At 41.0% G+C, this 18,739-nt stretch overlaps 1 protein-coding gene across 2 annotated transcripts in view; it reads right to left on the bottom strand.

Annotated features, from left to right (window-relative positions):
• CTDSP2 (CTD small phosphatase 2) overlaps window positions 1-18,739 on the bottom strand; it is a 55,214-nt gene that overhangs the window by 16,613 nt on the left and 19,862 nt on the right. The gene's annotated exons all lie outside the window — the stretch shown is intronic.

An 18,739-nucleotide genomic window follows, 5' to 3' on the forward strand; every position in this document is an offset into this window, starting at 1 on the left:
GTAAAATCGGCCATTGTGACATGGAGATTCGCTTAACGAACACAATTTATGACTATAATTCTGGGTTCAATTATGGCTGTAAGTCAAGGACTGCTTGCAGACGAATACAGTTGGATGGAATTACCTAAAGGTAAAATAAAAGTGTGTGTGTTGGGGGGGGGGGGAGAGTGGGACTGCCTTAATCTGACCTAATCTAATCTGTGGCCATTGTGTCACTGCAGACAGAACATATCCAGAAAGGATTACTAAAGATAGGAGCTGAAAAGCATGAGGTTCCCCAAGCAAGGAAATAGGACAATTTCACAGGCAGCCAATGCAGGGAAACTCAGGAGCCATCAGACCAGTGGTGGGTTGCCCCCGGTTCGCACCAGTTCTATAGAACCAGTAGTAAAACTGGCAGGAGGTTCCACCCACTGACCCTGACATCATCAAAATGCTTTTGCGCATGTGCAGAAGCTTCTGCACGTGCGAAGCGAGCGCGCACGGCTCTGTTGCGAACCGGTAGTAAAAGTAAGTAGAACCCACCCCTGCATCAGACCAATTAGATACTTCAGTGCAGGACTGTAGGTTGCACTCTACAAGCTATGTATGCTTTCATGAGTCCATCCAGTAGGACTGGATATGAAAGCTAAGGCATGATTATCCTGAAGTGCCCCCGTCCCCCAATCATATTTTGTTACAGTGCATTAGTCATATAAACTCATTCTTCGTACTGGATTTATCCAAGAAAGTGACAATCATTGCTGGACTTTTGAGCAAGATCCTGGAATGATTCATCCCAATGAATAGGAAAAAGCAGATCGTTTCTGAACAGTGTTACGTTTAGCAAGTGTTTGTTCTTACATGCATTCTCTCACGTTTTGTTTTTACCCAAATAGCTAGGAAAAAATCCATGTAAACATACAGTCTTGAGTCCATCTTCTCATAGCGTATGGTTTTCTAAATGTATGTATATATTCTAAAAGTAAGGACAATACTGTAGCAGCAGAATTAGTTTTATACTTGATTTGCAAACTTCAGAGAGGTCTGTAAGAAGAATACCTGCACAATAGCCTGGAAGATGCAACTCGGCTCATCTTCCATTGGAATTCAAAAACTTAACCCCGTTTATCTGCATTCCACTACAGTAGATAAAAAGTCTTCTGCAAGACCTCCCTTGCAACAAAGAGAGTTGAGCCAGGTTTTCTGAATGTAACAGTGCCGCAATTTCAAAAAAACTGCACTGTGAACCATCAAATCCAAACTGTAAGTCTGACTTGTGCGGGAATGTAACCTCCATCTGTACGAAAGCAACAAAGAATGAAGTGGTCCAAAATTCGGTAGCCCCAAAACCTTTTAAAATAATCGGGCCAGTTTTAACTATTCCTCCACATTCAGGGTGGATTTGATTTAAATCGAGTTGATTTAAATCACAATTTAAATCACTAGTAAAAAGGCTTGATTTAAATCAACTCAATTTAAATCATAATTTTTAAAGAGCAACTGTCATCTCTGCTACTCCTTTGACCCACTGTTGACTCACCGATAGTCCCAGTGTCGCAGAATATACAGCCTCATGCTACATAACTAAGCTCCATTTCATGCTGAATAAACTAAATTATTTATGTATCTTAAATAGAAAACTATCTTACGATAGATTTTTACCCCAAAAGTTTATTAAAATAAATTCAATAAAAATCAAAAAAATCCAATTTAAATCGAAAAAAATCTGATTTTTTTGATTTTTTAAAAAAAGTCATTGATTTTTATCCACCCTGTCCACATTATTAAAGTCCCACAAACTTCCATTTAAAGGCAAATATTTTTTTCATACTCTTCAACCGTAATACTTGTAAAACTCAAAATGCTCTGTATGATACAACACAGAAAGTAGTAACATACTGCTTTCTGTTTCTTTGCCATCAATAAACGGGATCTCTTTAAAACAATGAAATCTCAAGTCTTAAAACTTCTGCAAAAGCAGAGATATGTAGACATGCTCTCACTCTGCAAACTACGGAAGGATCTCTTAGAGGCCGAGTAATCAAAGTCCTATTTGTATGTGAGACAAACTGGAAGAAAGAGAAGCAGAACATCTAAGACAGATTCCAATGTTAAAAGTCAACAAACCTTGTTCTTAGGTGAAGGAGGTAAGAAATTATCAGAAAAAAACATCCCCTCTATGTCCAAAATTTACATCTCCAAATCTACAAAGGAACTGTTTTTTTTTTATGGATGGATGCCCTTGGTTCTCAAGGTCACTGTATAATATCCAGAAATAAACTTATAGGTACACCCTTAGACCTCAAACTGGCCATCCAAAGTCAGACACATGTCCCTCTGGCTCTGGCCTTGGTTAATGGAAAACTTTTCATTTACTCTGTTAGGAATCCCAAAGAGCCTTTCACTTGAGTAAGAGGGGAGGGGAAAAGCCCGAGATACAGATCTGGGCACCAAGGGCTTGGTTGAAAAGTTCAAGGAATGATTTGAATGATAACTGATGGTCAGCAGATACTTTGTGATCCATTACGGGCTAGTTTTTGACGGACTAAATTTTATCACAGGAATGGACAATCTGATATCCTCCAAATATTTTGAGGGAGCTTTATTAACTTGATGGCCCAGAGGGCTAGGTGCTGTTATCCAAGATATGAATCTATGTAGGTTGCAGATGTGAATTACCTGGCACTTGCTAACTATGCGGCCTTGTTAAGAGCTCACTGTTTATCAAGATTGCACTTTCCTGATCACTTTCCATGAGTGAGCAATGCCCTACCTGCTGAACATACTCCTGATTTATCTATGGAAACACATATGGAACAACTGAGTCTAGATTAACAAGAAAATAAAACCTGTCAATGCAAGCAAGAGCCAAGTAGCTATCTACTCCTACTTGATTCCAGGTTTAAGGACCAGGTTGCCTAGTCCAGCTTCATCTAGATAAAAGCTAAATTCTTGTCTCAAGTGAAAGGGACGACAACAGCTAAGAAAAAATATGAATACAGGATCAGAAAAAGCAGCACAAGCAAATAGAAACTGGTTGTCTTGGGGACTCAGAAGCTGAATATGACCCAATCAATCATATGATACAGCTGCAAAAAAAATTACATGGAATCCTGTTGCATCCACAGAAAAATAGCATCAATATCAAGAGAAGTCATTGCTGTTGAATAATCTGCATTGGTCATGCCATACCTAGAATATTGCATTCAGGTTTAGACATTGTATTTTAGAAAGGACATTAACAGACTAAAGCAACCAAGGTAGTGGAATGATTGGAGGTATCAAGTGTATTTAGTCTGGAGAAGATTTCAGGGAGACACGACAGCTGTCTTCAAGCATCTGAAATATGTCACATATAAGGAAGTATTATTCAAAACAGTTGAAGACAGGACAAGAAATCAAAGGATTAATGGATTACAAACTAAATTTTAGCTGTAAATTAAAAAAAAAATGTTCTAAAAGTAGGAACCATTCAATAAAGGAACAGACTATCTTCGGAGATGGTGAACTCTCCTTCCCTTATATGATTTAATCAAAACAAAGAGGAAGTAATTGCCAAGAAAATGGTGTTGCTTATTGTCTATGGAGATTTTCAGTCATCCAGGTCATGGTTGTCCCAAAGGTGCTTTTTCAAAAGGCAATTGGCCTTTGGTTTTCCTTGAAGACATTTCGATTCTCATCCAAGAAGCTTCTTCAGTTCATAGTTACTTATTCATAGGCATTTTTTTCAGTTCTGGATTAAGGTTGAAGTCTCTACTGAAGGTTTCCCAGGATAGGACAATTTTGTGGAAGACCTGAAGGCTTATGTTAACATTTAACTAAAGAATGAAATTTGGCGATGGATGATAAAACTTATCTTGGGAAATGTTAAACCATGGCCCTAGAATCTAAATATGTTTGTTGATTTCATGCTTTCAGCAAACTGCACCTTAACCCTAGTTTAAAAGGGAAAAATCCAGTCAATATTGCAACAACTGGAGCAAAATTAAAAAGCTGGCAATAGGCACTATAGAAAATATGTTTTCTTTTCCTTCATCTGCACTGCTGCTGCCACCAGTTTCTCTTCTTCTCCTCCTGTCTGTCCCATGTCTTCTCTGCCAGCTGTCAAGTTCAGCTAAGGTATACCTGCAGTAGGTATTATAATTGGCAGCAAGCAAAACCCTACAAGGTAAATTCAAATAGGTATTTCTGATCCTCAAAGTAGACCTGAAAAATAATTTGGAGGGTGCACATGTATTTGTCATCTTTGCAAATTAGTTTTGGGTACTATCAGTCACACAAAGCAGCAAAAAGATGTTGGTTGAGTTTGGGTCAATGACTACAGATGGCCCAGCAAAAACATTCCACTCAACCATGAACTTAACTTCACAGGATTGTAATGAGGACAAAAAGGTTACTAAGAAGGAAGGCATCATTGCGCGATTCAAAAATCAAAATGTGGGTCAACCTTATGTTGGAGATTTCACAAGGACTCATCCACACACTTTCATGTCTTTTGTTTCTCCAAAATAATCTGGAGACTTTTTTTTAAGATAAGAAGAATCAACCTTCTTGAGCAATGGTCTGCAAAGAATTGCCAAAAGTCACAAACTCCACATCTAGCATTTTTCAAATGAAATCAAAGCTCCACTTTCCAAAATATGTTTCTGTTCCTTCCATCACAGAACTTCAAGGTTTGGTTTCTGACTTTTGAAGCAACACAATGAAGAAGCAATGCAGAGTTTTTAAGGGGACCATAACAAACTTCTCTAGGAAAAAACTTACAATTGATAGGGAAATCTAGGCTGACATCACACCAAGCTACAGCTTTCTCTTTTTTTTTTTTTGGCTTTTGCTTAGCACAGGGATGTCAAACTGGCGGCCATGGGCCGGATGCGTCACATGCAGGCCACGCTCACCCCAGCTCCACAAATGGGAAAAAAACATCGCAAAACGTCATGTGATGGCAGTGTGATGCGGCGAGTTTGACACCTGTGGCTTAGCAAGTTATTTAAAGCCAACCTAATATGGTTTAGTCAACGAACTATGGCCAAGCATTGTGGTTCAGCACAATGTACAGAGCTAATCAATGTAACGTAAATCCAGCATGTAGGCTCATAGAGTAAAAAACAGGTTATAAAATAAAAGAGAGATCTGGAGGGAAGAGGAACAGAGCAAAAACAAGCAATAATTATTATTCATAAATATCTCATATCTCATTAATAGTAGAATACAGATCTCTTTAAAAAGGTTTTATTTTTCCAGACAGACCAAGGAATCTTCTATCTCATGAACCTGGATTAAATTGAAAAAAAGTGTTCAGGGTAATAAAGGAAGCGGGGAAGAGACAGATGAGAATGTGTGCATCATGACACTGTGACCCAACTCTACTCCTTCATACTTGCATGCAACATTACAACGCAGGTACAAAAGGACAGAGCTGCGCTGTGATGTCATAGCACATGCTTTGACACTTTGGTGACATAGTTTGCAACAGACACTTAGGTGCAGATATACTGTTCCAATATCAAAGCCCTTGCATCATTAGCAGATGTTTTAAGATGTTAAAAAGTTATCAGAATCTATTATCAGAATGCATTTTGAACAAAAGAAAACTAAAGACACCTTTGCAAGGGGGCAACCCACACGTTGTCTTTCCATGCCTATTTGTGTAGATCTGCTCATTCTCAAAGTACATCCAACTTCCTCCCTCGCTAATAGAAGTTCTGCCTTTTGGAGATTCCGCCAAACCAGTTTCTACATTCTTAGTTTCACAGCCCAAAGCCTAGAATGATCATAATTATTATCCAACAATTGCCCCAAATTCTATCACGAATCTTTTATAACATGCTAACTGCGTGAGAAAATGTCACTATCAAAACATTTTTCTCTGTAGTACTTTCACCCTAAAAGCATATACTTTTTGTTGGTTTAGAATATTAACTGGGAAAAGGTATTTTGCATTCATTCTGCCCACTTCAACTGAAAATATAAATTGATTGTATCATAAAATGCTCATCTGCGAAAGACAAACATCCCTAATAGGGGGATTTTAAAAACTCAATGCCGTATTATTTCAACGTACTCTTAGAATCATGGGCCAAAATACCTTGCAAAAGCTTTTCCTCTCTCTGCTTAAAACTTGCTACTCTTTAGGCCTACAGTATTATGGGTAGAGGGAATTTACAGGTAGCCTTAATTTAAGACCATAAGTCTTAAGCCTGTCTATTACAGGTGTAAGTAGTCATGGTCATAAAGCAAGTCACCTATGTGACCAACCTGATTTTATGGCAGACATAAAGCAACCACCAGAGTTGTTAAGTGAACGCTGTGGATGTTAAGCCAACCAATTCTTTGCTATGAGTTGGTTTTGCTAAAAACTGGAAGTAAATGCCACTTTTTGGCCAAAAAAAAAAAAAAATGGTCATGTAACAGTGAGACACTGTGAAAGGCCATAAATGCAGGCCGGTTGCCAAAAGTTTGTGTGTGAGAAAACATCATCTTCCCTACACTATGGGACTTTTTCCAAGGAGAAGATAAAAAGCACTTCTGCCATTGTGATTCTTACATGGGCAATACAATAAGGAAGGAACAGGAAAATACTATTTTTGGATTCCTGGCCCCGGAGCTTAAAAGAAAGGGCGGGAAAAGGCTACAGTAAAGTTAGTCCTCTCGATTTTGCACTGTCAATGACAAGAAAGGCTGACAGTTGTAGCTCGCCCATATCTAGTGGTTAAGGCACCAGGCTAGAAAGCAGGAGGCTTTGAGTTCAAGTCCCACCTTAGCCATGAAAGCCAGGTGGGTGACTTTGGGCCAGTCATTTTCTCTCAGCCTAACCTACCTCACAAGGTGGTTGTTGTGTGGAAAAATAGGAGGAGAAAGGTATGTTGGATATGTTTGCCGCTTTGAATAATAATAATAATAATAATAATAATAATAATAATAATAATAATAATAATAATAATAATAATAATAATAATAATTTTATTTCTATACCGCCCTTCTCCCGAAGGACTCAGGGCGGTGTACAGCCTATTAAAACACAAAAATATACAGATATCAATTAAAAAATAATTAAAATTATTAAATAATTTCGGCCTAAATTAAAACCCAGAAATTTAAAACACCCAATTTAAAATCATTTACTTTGAGAGCCCAGCCTGGCGGAACAGCAGGGTCTTGAGGGCACAGCGAAATACACGGAGGTCGGAGATCTTGCGCAATTCCGGGGGCAGTTCATTCCATAGGGCAGGAGCTCCCACAGAGAAGGCCCTCCCCCTGGGTGTCGCCAGCCGACATACCTTGGCCGATGGCATCCTGAGGAGCCCCTCTCTGTGGGAGCAGACTGGCCAGTGGGAGGCTACTGGTGGCAGAAGTCGGTCTGGAAGGTACCCGGCTCCTACGCCATGGAGCGCTTTAAAGGTGGTAACCAACACCTTGAATCGCACCCGGAAGACCACTGGGAGCCAGTGCAGCTCACGCAGGAGAGGTGTCACGTGGGCACAACGAGTCGCGCCCATAACCACCCGCGCGACCGCATTCTGGACCAGTTGGAGCCTCCGAGTGCTCTTCAAGGGGAGCCCCATGCTTTGAGTTATAAAAATAATAAAAACAGGATACAAATAAATTAAATAGTTTATTTATATGCCTAAAATGTTCTATTGCCTACATCTACAACTTGAACTAAAGATGGGCCTAGGGATATTAGAGGATTAGGAGGAAAAAAGTAAAGGAGAAGAGGAACTCTAAAATTACTTTTCCCATGAGCCCTTCCTATACTATATACCCGTGATGGTGAACCTACAGCATGCTTGCCAGAGGTGGCATGCAGAGCCCTCTCTGTGGGCACTCGGGCTGTCACCAGCTGCCCTTCCGATTTCCGGCGAGTGCATGAGTGCCAGCCAGCTGGTCTTCGCGTGTGCCGAAGCGCCGGAAATCCAAAGACAAGCTGGTTGGCGCACATGCATGCACTGGAAACTGGAAGACCAGCTGGCCAGTGCACACATGCGCACCGGTTTCTCTGGCACATGCACACATTCCAGTTTCGGCACTTGGTGCCGAAAAGGTTCGCCGTCACTGCTATATACTGTTCCTTATCTTCACCACACACTGCTGAGATTCTTTCAAATCAGTGCAGTCTTCTGCCACTTATGCTCCCCTTGTACTGTATGTGAGGCCAAATATTATAACAAATCCCGCAGCTGCTTTTAAGGTGCAAACGTGTGCTTTCTCCATTTGTTGCGTTATTTCAGCTGGCTGCCTTATCTCCGTTGTTTTGTCCTTTAACCAAGAACAGCCACCCTCTTCTCTTTCTAACTAACTCTCTCTATTAGCTGGTTAACAATTAACCAGTGGAACGTCTTGCCTTCAGAAATTGTGGATAATCCATCACTGGAGGCTTTTAAGAAGAGACTGAATGTAGGGAAGGTCAAATTTTTCAATTTCCAAATATTAGGGGTACTCAAAAGTTGTGACATGCCTTGGGGATTGTAAAGATATTTTGGTTACTTTAATATAATTTAGATGTGCTTGGTAAGTAACTACATAAATATTGTAATTTTTTTAACATTTTGTTTGTTTCGTTTACCTGCCTGGAATAGTATAAGGTCTCCTACGTGAGCAGAGGGTTAGACTAGAAGACCTCCAAGGTCCCTTCCAACTCTGTTACTCTGTTATTATTCTATTATTTCCTGGTCAGGTGGGAAGGATTAAGAAGGCAGTGCTTCCTTCTCTTTGTTTTTCCCCAAACACCTTAACAGGAAACAATTTGTTTTTGCGAAATATGCTGATATGAAATGAACACATCTATCTGAACGCCCGTCAATCTAGCTAGAATATAACCACTTTTTGCTGAATAAGCCATGATAGCCTGGTTCACAGAACAGAAATAAAAAGAAAATAGGACGGCACTGTATTAAGCCAAACAAACCACATTACGACATATCCTTATTTGTGACCAGACCGCTGACTACTTTATGCTACACTGGAAACAAAGAAATGGAAACAAGAAATTCTGGCCAATGGAACCACTCCTTGCCAGTTTCACTGAAGGCTGGCTGAAGGGTTAGCAGAAGACAGAGAGAACTTGAAAAACTGGGGGGGAAACATAAATTATGTTTAAGGATGAGCCATTTGTATAACCTCAGACATGCACTTTGGCAATATATTTTTATAACCTCAGATATGTACTTTGGCATTAGGGAGCCAGTGTGGTATAATAACTAAGGTGCTGGCCTAGAAACCAGGAGACAGTGAGTTCTAGTCCCACCTTAGGTATGGAATCCAGCTGAGTGATCTTGGGCCAGTCATTCTCCCTCAGCCCAATCTATCTACCTCACAGGGTTGTTGTTGTGAGGAAAATAGGAGGGAGAAGGGATATTAGGTATATTCAGCACCTTGAGTTGTTTATAAAAAAAATAAAGGTGGGATAAAAATCTAATAGATAAATAAATGCCGGAGAGCCAAATACTTAAGGTTTTCACTCTTAAATAAGTTAAAGCAGGGCTGTCAAACTTGCAGCGTCACGTTGTCGTCACTTTTTTCCTCCACTAAACCGGGGGTGGGCGTGGCCAGCGGGTGATGCATCCGGCTCGCGTGGGCAGCAAGTTTGACACCCCTGAGTTAAAGCATCATCTTCTAATAAACTTGAACAGTGGCTACATTTTTGAGAAGGAGTATGTGCTTACCACTTTAATCTTTTCTTAGCCCCAATAAGCCACCATTTACAGCAATTGCTCTTCTAATTAAAAAAAAGATCACCTAAATTAATAACACTGAGAGCACGACAGATGAGGTTTAACTGAATACTAAAAGTTTGAAGGGAGATATTCATTAAAATCTTTTTGAAAACAGTGGATTTACACCCTCAAAAAAGCTTTCCATTCTACCTCCATTATATAAAATTATCTTGGCAAAGCCACCGGAGAAAATCCCTTGACATCCTCATCATATTCTTGGTTCACACTTAATTATCATACAACCGCACAAAACAAGTTTCCAGGTGGATACACGAAATCACACAAAATGGCCTGAAGAATAGTCGCGGGGAATCTACAAAATCTGGTGTTCTCCTCCTATAGACTACGGTAGTTAGTTCCCTTGTCTCTTATCTGGCTTATGTTAGCGAAGACAAAGCCCAACATGGCTGAAGGAGCCAAAGGCAATCTGACTCCCTCTGGCAAATGTACCATTTATTCTACAGACAAGTTCATTCATGCATGTCATCACATGACAAGATGCAGGTGTGAATGGGCTGGCTGGTGCTACAAGAAGAGTCTTCTCCTTAACTTGCAGCCAGCACTTTTCAGTGGGGGGGGGGGGGGGGGTGTTGGTTCATATCTTCAGCTGCCTATCATTAAAACAAATCAAGCCTCTAGAGGAATCCTTCTGACCTCATGAAAGGTCCATTTTCCTGCTTTCCTATTACCAACTTGTTGGTAGATCACCACTACCAAACTTCATAAGCTACAAGATGGCCCTAACAAACAAGTCAGCGGCTTCTAGTAAGAAGTTATTCATCTTGCTCAGCCACCCTTCTTCCCCCAAACCTGTCTAATCCATTTAACCTTCCTCTATATCAAGGGTGTCAAACTTGCATCGTCACGTTGTTGTCACGTGACGTTTCGTGATGTTTTTCCCTTAGCAGAGTAGGGGTGGGTGTGGCCTGCATGTGACGCAACTGGCCCGCGGGCCGCCAGTTTGACACCTCTGCTCTGTATCCTCTCCTGGTTTGCAACCAGACATCAAGCAATGACTGTGTGTGGCACAAAGCTCATACTAAGTTCCTTCTTTGTGAGATTTTCCTGGGATTATTTATTAGATTTATGTCCCATCTTTCAGATGCTCAAGGCAGCAAACAAACTACTCCCTCATCCCAATTTTCCTCACAACTGTGTAAGTTAGGTTGAGTTGGGAAGAAGCATGCAGTCCAAAAGCACCGAGTTGCTTCTGTGGCTGATCCTGGATTTCTCTGGTGCCAGTCCAATACCCCATGCCATCAATGAGAATACCCAAAGTCACTTTATACAGATAGTCCTCAACTTACAACAGTTCATTTAGTGACCGTTCAAAATTACAACAGCACTGAAAAAAGTGACTTATGTCCATTTTTCATAGTTAACGACCTCGTATGATCATGTGATCAAAATTCAGAAGCTTGGCAACTGGTTCATACTTATGACCATTGCCCAGGGTCCTGTGATCACCTTCTGCAACCTTTTGACAAGCAAAATCAATGGGGAATCCAGATTCACTTAACAACCGAGTTACTAATTTATCAACTGTAGTGATTCACTTAACAACTATGGCAAGAAAAGTTGTAATATGGGGCAGAATTCACTTGTTATCTCACCTAACAACAGAAATTTTGGCCTCAATTTTGATCGTAAGTCAAGGACTACCTGTACTGGACCAGATGGCTTATCCAGTTCAGTTTTGCCAAGTTGCCATTATTGCTCTTGCCAAATGCTGAACTACAATTCCCAGCTAGCATAAGTCAGCGCGTACATTAATAAACAATACCAACGTGTAATTCAACAACCTCCAGAGGGTAACAAGTTCCTCATCCTGATTGGGTTGATACCTCACATTAAACTCTAATAGGGTTTGTTTTGGCAGTCCAGGTGTGTGAAGTCAGATGTGCCAACTGCCAAGCACTCTGTGCAATGCATGAAGACAACCACTGTCAGGGTTTCAGGTGGAAATCTTTTGATGTGGTGGATTGAACCGGAAACCTTGTGCGAGTCCTATTCCTGAGCAACCTCCATTCCTCTGTCTATTTTGTGAAGCATGCCGCATTCAGAGTAAACCATCCAAACGCCTCAGCGTTAAGATTTAGTTGAAACCCAAGTAGGAAAGTCTGCCTGTATAAAATCTCCCTCTAGGAAGGGAGGTTAGGTTTCCTCCATGTACAACTGCCATGATGCATCGCAGCAGAGCCAGAGGCTGCTCAGGAACTAATTACAAAATGGCGTTTATATTTTAAAGGCCTCTCGGTGCTGGAAGACGACAATCTGGAGCGTTTTCAGACTGCTCGACTGTGTTTTGATTCCTGAACAAATAGCAGCAGACCCAGGGAGTCCCGCTGTTGCCAAAATTGTGACAATGGGAGAAACAGGAAAATTGCACAAGTTGTTGTTATTCCAGTTTTTTGTTTTTTAATGACAACTCTGCTCTCAAAAAGAAAAACGAGAAAGGGAGGGAGAAAGATGTCAGCAGACATTTTAAATGGATCCAGATTCGGTGCTCAAAATAACGGATGTAAAAAAATCAACTTTAAAAAAAAAAATCCTATTTAAGTTTACAGCATAAGTTCAGTTCGTTACGGAATTTGGAAGGAATGAAAATAACTATGCAGTCGTGACAGGAAGAAAAAATAGAAACAACAACAACAACAACAAAAACCCAGAATCCATCAGGAAAAGACAGGTAAGACCTGATAGGTAATGGAATTCCATCGTTCTTTTCATGAAAACATTTTTGCAGATTTCCACAGCTACCTTTGAAAACCGTTCTCTGTCTCTCCGTGTGTTCATGTGTATTATCTATAATTAACTGCCTTAGAAACCATGTTGCTGATATTTATATTTTTGTAAATCACAAACACTTCTTAAAAAATAAACAGGGAAAAATACAATATGCTTTATGCCTCTATGCAGTCAACAACATACAGGAAGATTGGGGGGCGGGCGGGGGGGGAAGGAAAATAAAAGTTATTCTATATAGTTTCTCTGTTTCTGCCATATGCATGGTTCTGACATCTGGCCAAACTATCAATCACTCCCCAACTGTCATACGGCCAACAATGTTTACCAGGCATCCTGTTGAACTAATAGTCACATCCACCCATGATCCCATCTTGTGTCCAAAGTAGATGTCACTATAAGCAGTACATCCAAGACGTAACAACCCCTTTCTCTCCTATCTTCTGAGGAGAGGAAGCAAGAGTTTATAGTGCCGAAGTGGCAGACTTCATGCTTTATGCACATTTTGGACCCTGTTCAAATGCAGAAGTAATCAAAAATCTATTTATTACAGAGGTTCTCCCCTCCCAGTCAGAACCACAGTGCACTGGATCTCTGCGCTGGGAGGCAGATACCATAAAGAAGGGCACAGCTTAGAACAGGTTGGTTCAAAGGAGCACCATGAACTTGTGTGTCAAAAAGTGGCCTATGACCGCCATGTATTCACTTGATATATAGGGCTAAACTATCCGAGAGTGTTTTACAGGGTTGCTGAGCTACATCATCGCTGGATCATAATTGATTCCAATGGTCAACCCATTTCTACAATGCCAGTGATGTGAAGGAATTCATTCTCACCTCATTCAAGGGACAAGTTTGTCTGTCTCAAAACAGTGGAAGCGCAAGATGGTGACTTCATGGCAATAAGGAAATAGGTTGTGACTTCTTTTTCTTAAGTTCTCTCTTTAGCATAAAGCCCTGGAATTCCTGGTAGTCTCTCATTCTAGTAGTAACCAGGTTTAATTCTGCTTGACTAAAATAGTATATGCTGACACCTAGCTGGCCATTGCAGTTTTACTGTAATGAAAATCCCATCAGTTGATCTTATACAACCTTTACCCAGAAAAAAACCTCAAATCTGGGATACCATTAATGTGTAAATATTTCCCCTTACTGTAGTTCAAGTAATATCTATCTACATTGATTGTACTGTTTTCCACTCTCCAGTTCAATATTCTCCACATTCAATATTCTGACTGTAGGAAACATGGTAAGTCCATCTGCTTCCATACCTTTCCACAGCCTAGGAATACACTCAGTTCCTGTTTAGCAACTGCCTCGTTTAGTAACCATTTTCAGTTATGGCGATGAAAAAGAAACTTTACAATCAATCCTCACATTTAACAGGTCTATAAAGCAGAAGGAAAACTGATCATAAGCAGAGTTATGGTCTCACTTAGTGAATACTTTGCTTAATGACCGAGTTGCTGGTCCCAACTGGTCACTAAATGAGAATTACCTGTACACAACATTGAAGGCTAAGGCTTCTGGGGAAAAAGTGGCTTTTAGCATAGCTGATCACTGTAACAGAATGAAGTTAGTGAGTAGAACAATTCTTTGATCATTCCTGTCTGGACCAGGAGAGGACTTCAGATTGCCAACAAGTAGGCAATGGTTTGCTTAATGACCATGGTGTTTACTTAACAACCACTGCAAAAAAATATCTCCCTCCCCTCTCTCCCTGCTTGTATAAGATGCATATGTATATTTTTAAAGCAGACATACCAAAACTTATTCACCCAAAGAAGCCATGTAATTTGTTCAGAGACAACTTGCAGCATTAATCATCAGTAGCACCATTCTGATGGCAATTCAGCATGTTGGAGGGCACTAACACTGCGCTTGAAATTGTCACCCTTCAACCATGAAAGAGGCACAAGGAGGTACCATGGTGCTTTATGAGTTTCCCCCTATCTAGTGTCCTCCAGAAGTGTTCAACCAATAAATAATATCCTTAACATGCAGCTAGGAATTGAAGTCCAATGCATCAGAAACACAACAGGATGAGGCGGCTTGGTTTATGCTGAAATTACTGGGGTGATCAAGTCTAGTGTCATCTTAAATCCAGGTACACATAAAATTTAGATCACAACGGGCAAGCATCTGCAATTATTGAAAAAAAGGGCTTAAAGCAAACTATGGATTTGTTTTCAGATATGGCTTAAGATTTAACAGCAAATAATATGCCATTGTCTGTTGCCAGATATGGTTTTAGATATTCAAACAAAAACTGACTTAACAAATCTTGCTTAGCTATGGAAATTTTGGGCTCAATTGTAAGTCGAGGAATACCTGTATCCAATATATTTCAAGATTGTCTTTCTATAGAAGGTTGAGAATAATTTACCATAAAATAAGAATACAAGAATTTCCCAGTTCTAGTCTGGCATTTTTAGCCCCAAACCATTTTGGCCCTCGATCCCCAAGAATCCCCAAAAATCAGAGATTCACGATTGCTAAAAGTGAGTGGCTTCGAAAACTCTTTGAAGAGAGAGACACGCAGAGGATTTAATGCCAAGTAAATGAATTAAAAGATCCAAGATCACTCGTTTAAAGCAAACCATCCCTTCTTCAGGCAAATTGCAGCCTTGATATTAGAGTATATTGCTGCAAAATATTAATGAGGGACACACCTGAAACTGGTACACTGACAAACACAGCAGCTGTTTTACCAACAGGGTTGGTAGAAGCTATTGCACGGGTTCCAAAGTGAGGCCAGGCTAGCCTGATATCCAGATGCAAGCAATTACAACTCGTAGGCCTGAAAATGTGAGAGTTGTCATCTCCAGCCTCTGAAAGACATCAGCCTGGGGAAGGTGGCTCTAGGTTGAACAGCAAACAAACTAAAACCACCGACATGGGTCCTTTGATCTGTGCTGTTGAAAGGGCCGCTGTCCCATTTTCCAACACAATCAAATTTTCCCTTCTTATTATCCTGCTTTCTGACAGATAAAATGCCAATGTCCTTAGAAGAATGTTCCACTGAAGTATCCAAGCCATGTCAGGGGAAACTGCACTTGTCTTTTGTCCAGAGAAAAGAAATTTGCTCTTAGGTTTAATAATATTACTATCAACACTTAGGAATATCAGGTGTGCCACATCTCAGTCACTAGAAATCCAAGTTACGATTTCACGCTGCAAGTGTTGATGGCAAACAGCTTCCGTTCAGCTTCTCTCTAAAGTGAAAAATTGTCTGAAAAAGTTATTTTTCATGTGTTCTTTACTATTGAAAAATGCAACTAATTGTAAAATAACGTATGTAGATTTTTATGCGTCAGTACATGATGTTTCAAACTCTCTCTAAATATAAAGGAAATGGGAAAGGAAAGAGACATAAAAATGGTAAGGAGATGAAAACGCCCCATACATTTCCTTTGGGGCAAGCCAAATTACATTCAAAGTGATTTTTCCTTTGTAGATTATGTTTAAAAGAGCAGCAGATGGCAGCATAGTGCCCGCCCATTTTGTCAAACCCAAACATGTACGAGAGTTGGATCAATTAATAGTTGGATGCGAGACCACCAGAGAATTCTAGGCTGTAGGCTAGATTAAGAAGTTGAAAAAAAAACCATTAAAGGCACAATGGCCAACCACTTCTGTACAGTTGCCACAAAAAATGCCAGTAGACACCAAGTTCAACCTTAAGGAGAATTTTCCTTTTGAAGAAAATACAAGTTAATTCCAAAGACAACACAGAATTCTGGGAGCCTTAATCAAGATTGAATACAGGTAGTCCTCAATGAGTAACCAGAATTGGGACTAGCAACTCAGTCATTAAAGGAAGTGGTCACTGTGTGAAAATGTGACTGCCCTTAGGATCTTATTCAGTTTCCTTTGCTTTGCAGATCTGCAAAGGTCATAATTGCAAATATTTGTCACGAAGTTACTTTTTCATTAACATAACTGTGAATGGTCGCTGACCGTGGCACTTATTAAATGAGAATTACCTATATAGTTACACTGAGATCCAGGAGCAAGGGTCTTATTGCTTTCTTAAGACAAATCTAGAGGTTTCGGGGACAATGAAAATGCACTTAGTGCATATAAACTCTGCACCATTTACAGGCCTGGAGGCTAAAACTTCCAATGGAAGAAAAACTCCACCTCCTACTTGAAATTAGCTCTTATATCCGAAAAGGTTCAGCTATAAGAACGCACTTCATATGGACTTCTTGTACACTTGAAATTCAAGTCACAGGGTTGATGTAAACAGCAGCCATCTTGGATTTAATCTTGAACAAATATGTTATTTGACCCAAGTTACAAAGACTTTGACTGTAATAGACAAAGTTTGACTTTCTATATTTCCATATAGCAGATCAGGAGACCTGATGGATTCTTGTGTGGATCTGAAGGTGGAGATCAAGAAGACCACAGGGGTTCTGCTGATATATGTTCTGCTTGCCCACAGCTGAATTTTCCCCTATTCACATATCTTGCCTTCCAAGATATGTGAAAACACATATTGCTGTTTCCTTCAGAAAGCAAGTTCTGCGCTCAAGAATTAGCACTTATGTCGTTCCCCAGTTCCCTCTCCTACCAGAGAGAATTTTTGCATAAATGTTATCCCCAAGTTCCTAATGTATTAATTGGAAGGTCTGTTTTAAGTAAGGTATCTTTGGTAACAAAACTCTTTTATTTTCTCCAGGAAGTTTTAAAACCAGCTTCAGAGGCCTTTCTGAAAGCTGTTTGGCCAAGAAACCATTACTTATTGCAGCTGGGACCAGAACCATTGTTTTTAAATATAGAAAAATAAAAACATCAGACTTGTTCAGATCTATTTTTTGCTTCCACACACATGGCTGATGACACCCAGCTGTACATCTCCATCCCGGATCACCCCAACGATGCCCTTGAAGTGATGTCCCAGTGCCTGGAGGCCGTACAGATCTGGATGGGGAGGAACAGGCTCAGGCTCAACCCATCCAAGACCGAGTGGCTGTGGTTTCCGACGTCCCGATATAGTCAGTTGACGCCATCACTGACTATTGGGGCGAATCACTGGCCCCCACGGAGAGGGCTCGCAACTTGGGCGTCCTCCTGGATTCACGGCTGTCTTTAGAAGAGCACCTGACGGCCGTGACCGGGAGGATTTTTTATCAGGTTCGCCTGATTCGCCAGTTGCGTCCCTTTCTGGATCGGGACTCGTTACGTACGGTCACTCATGCCCTCGTCACCTCCCGCCTAGACTATTGTAATGCTCTCTACATGGGGCTCCCCTTGAGGAGCACCCGGAGGCTCCAACTGGCGCAGAGTGCGGCCGCGCGGGTGGTAATGGGAGCGTCATGGCGCTCCCATGTGACACCTCTCCTGCGCGAGCTGCACTGGCTCCTGGTGGTCTTCCGGGTGCGCTTCAAGGTTTTGGTTACCACCTTCAAAGCGCTCCATGGCTTAGGACCTGGTTATCTACGGGACCGCCTACTACCACCAATAGCCTCCCACCGGCCAGTACGCTCTCATAGAGAGGGACTCCTCCGGGTGCCGTCAGCCAGTGTCGGCTGGCGACCCCTAGGGGGAGAGCCTTCTCTGTGGGGGCACCTACCGTCTGGAATGAGATCCCCCCAGAGATACGGAGGATTCCGGATCTGCGCACCTTCCGCCACGCTGTGAAGACTTTTTTATTCCATCAAGCGGGCTTGGCCTAATCTCCTCCCTCTTTTAATATGTAAATTTTAATCTGTTTTTAAATTATTGGGGTGTTTTAATCTGTCTGGGCCAAAATGATTTAATTTGATTTTATCTGGTTTTAAAATTTGTGTATTTATGTATTTTATTGCTTGGCTGTTCACCGCCCTGAGTCCTTCGGGAGTAGGGCGGTATACAAATCAAATAAAACATAAAACAAAACATAAACATGGCTACAACCAAACTCAGCACCTAATGCATTATTTGTACTAAGATTTATTTCCTTCCTTCCTTCCTTCCTTCCTTCCTTCCTCTTCCTTCCTTCCCTCCCTCCCTGTATGGAAAAAATATATGGGAGGGATTTGATGAGGGAAATTGATTTAACATTAGCTTTTTTTTTTTTTAACCTTTAATCCACCTTGCAATGTTTTTTTCCCTCTAGGGAATTCATGTAGGGCAGGGGACACCAATCCCCGGGTTGCAGCCCATTAGGAACCGGGTCGTGCAAGTGAGCGAAGCTTCATCTGCACATGCGCAGGATCTAGGTAGCACATGAACCCATGCCTTTCCCAGTCCACAGAACAATTTTTTTCCCATGGATCTGGTCCCTGGTGCCCAAAAGGTTAGGGGCT

Source organism: Pantherophis guttatus, chromosome 2 (assembly GCF_059756535.1).
Source record: "Pantherophis guttatus breed Tessera chromosome 2, ASM5975653v1, whole genome shotgun sequence".
Lineage (NCBI taxonomy): Eukaryota > Metazoa > Chordata > Lepidosauria > Squamata > Colubridae > Pantherophis > Pantherophis guttatus.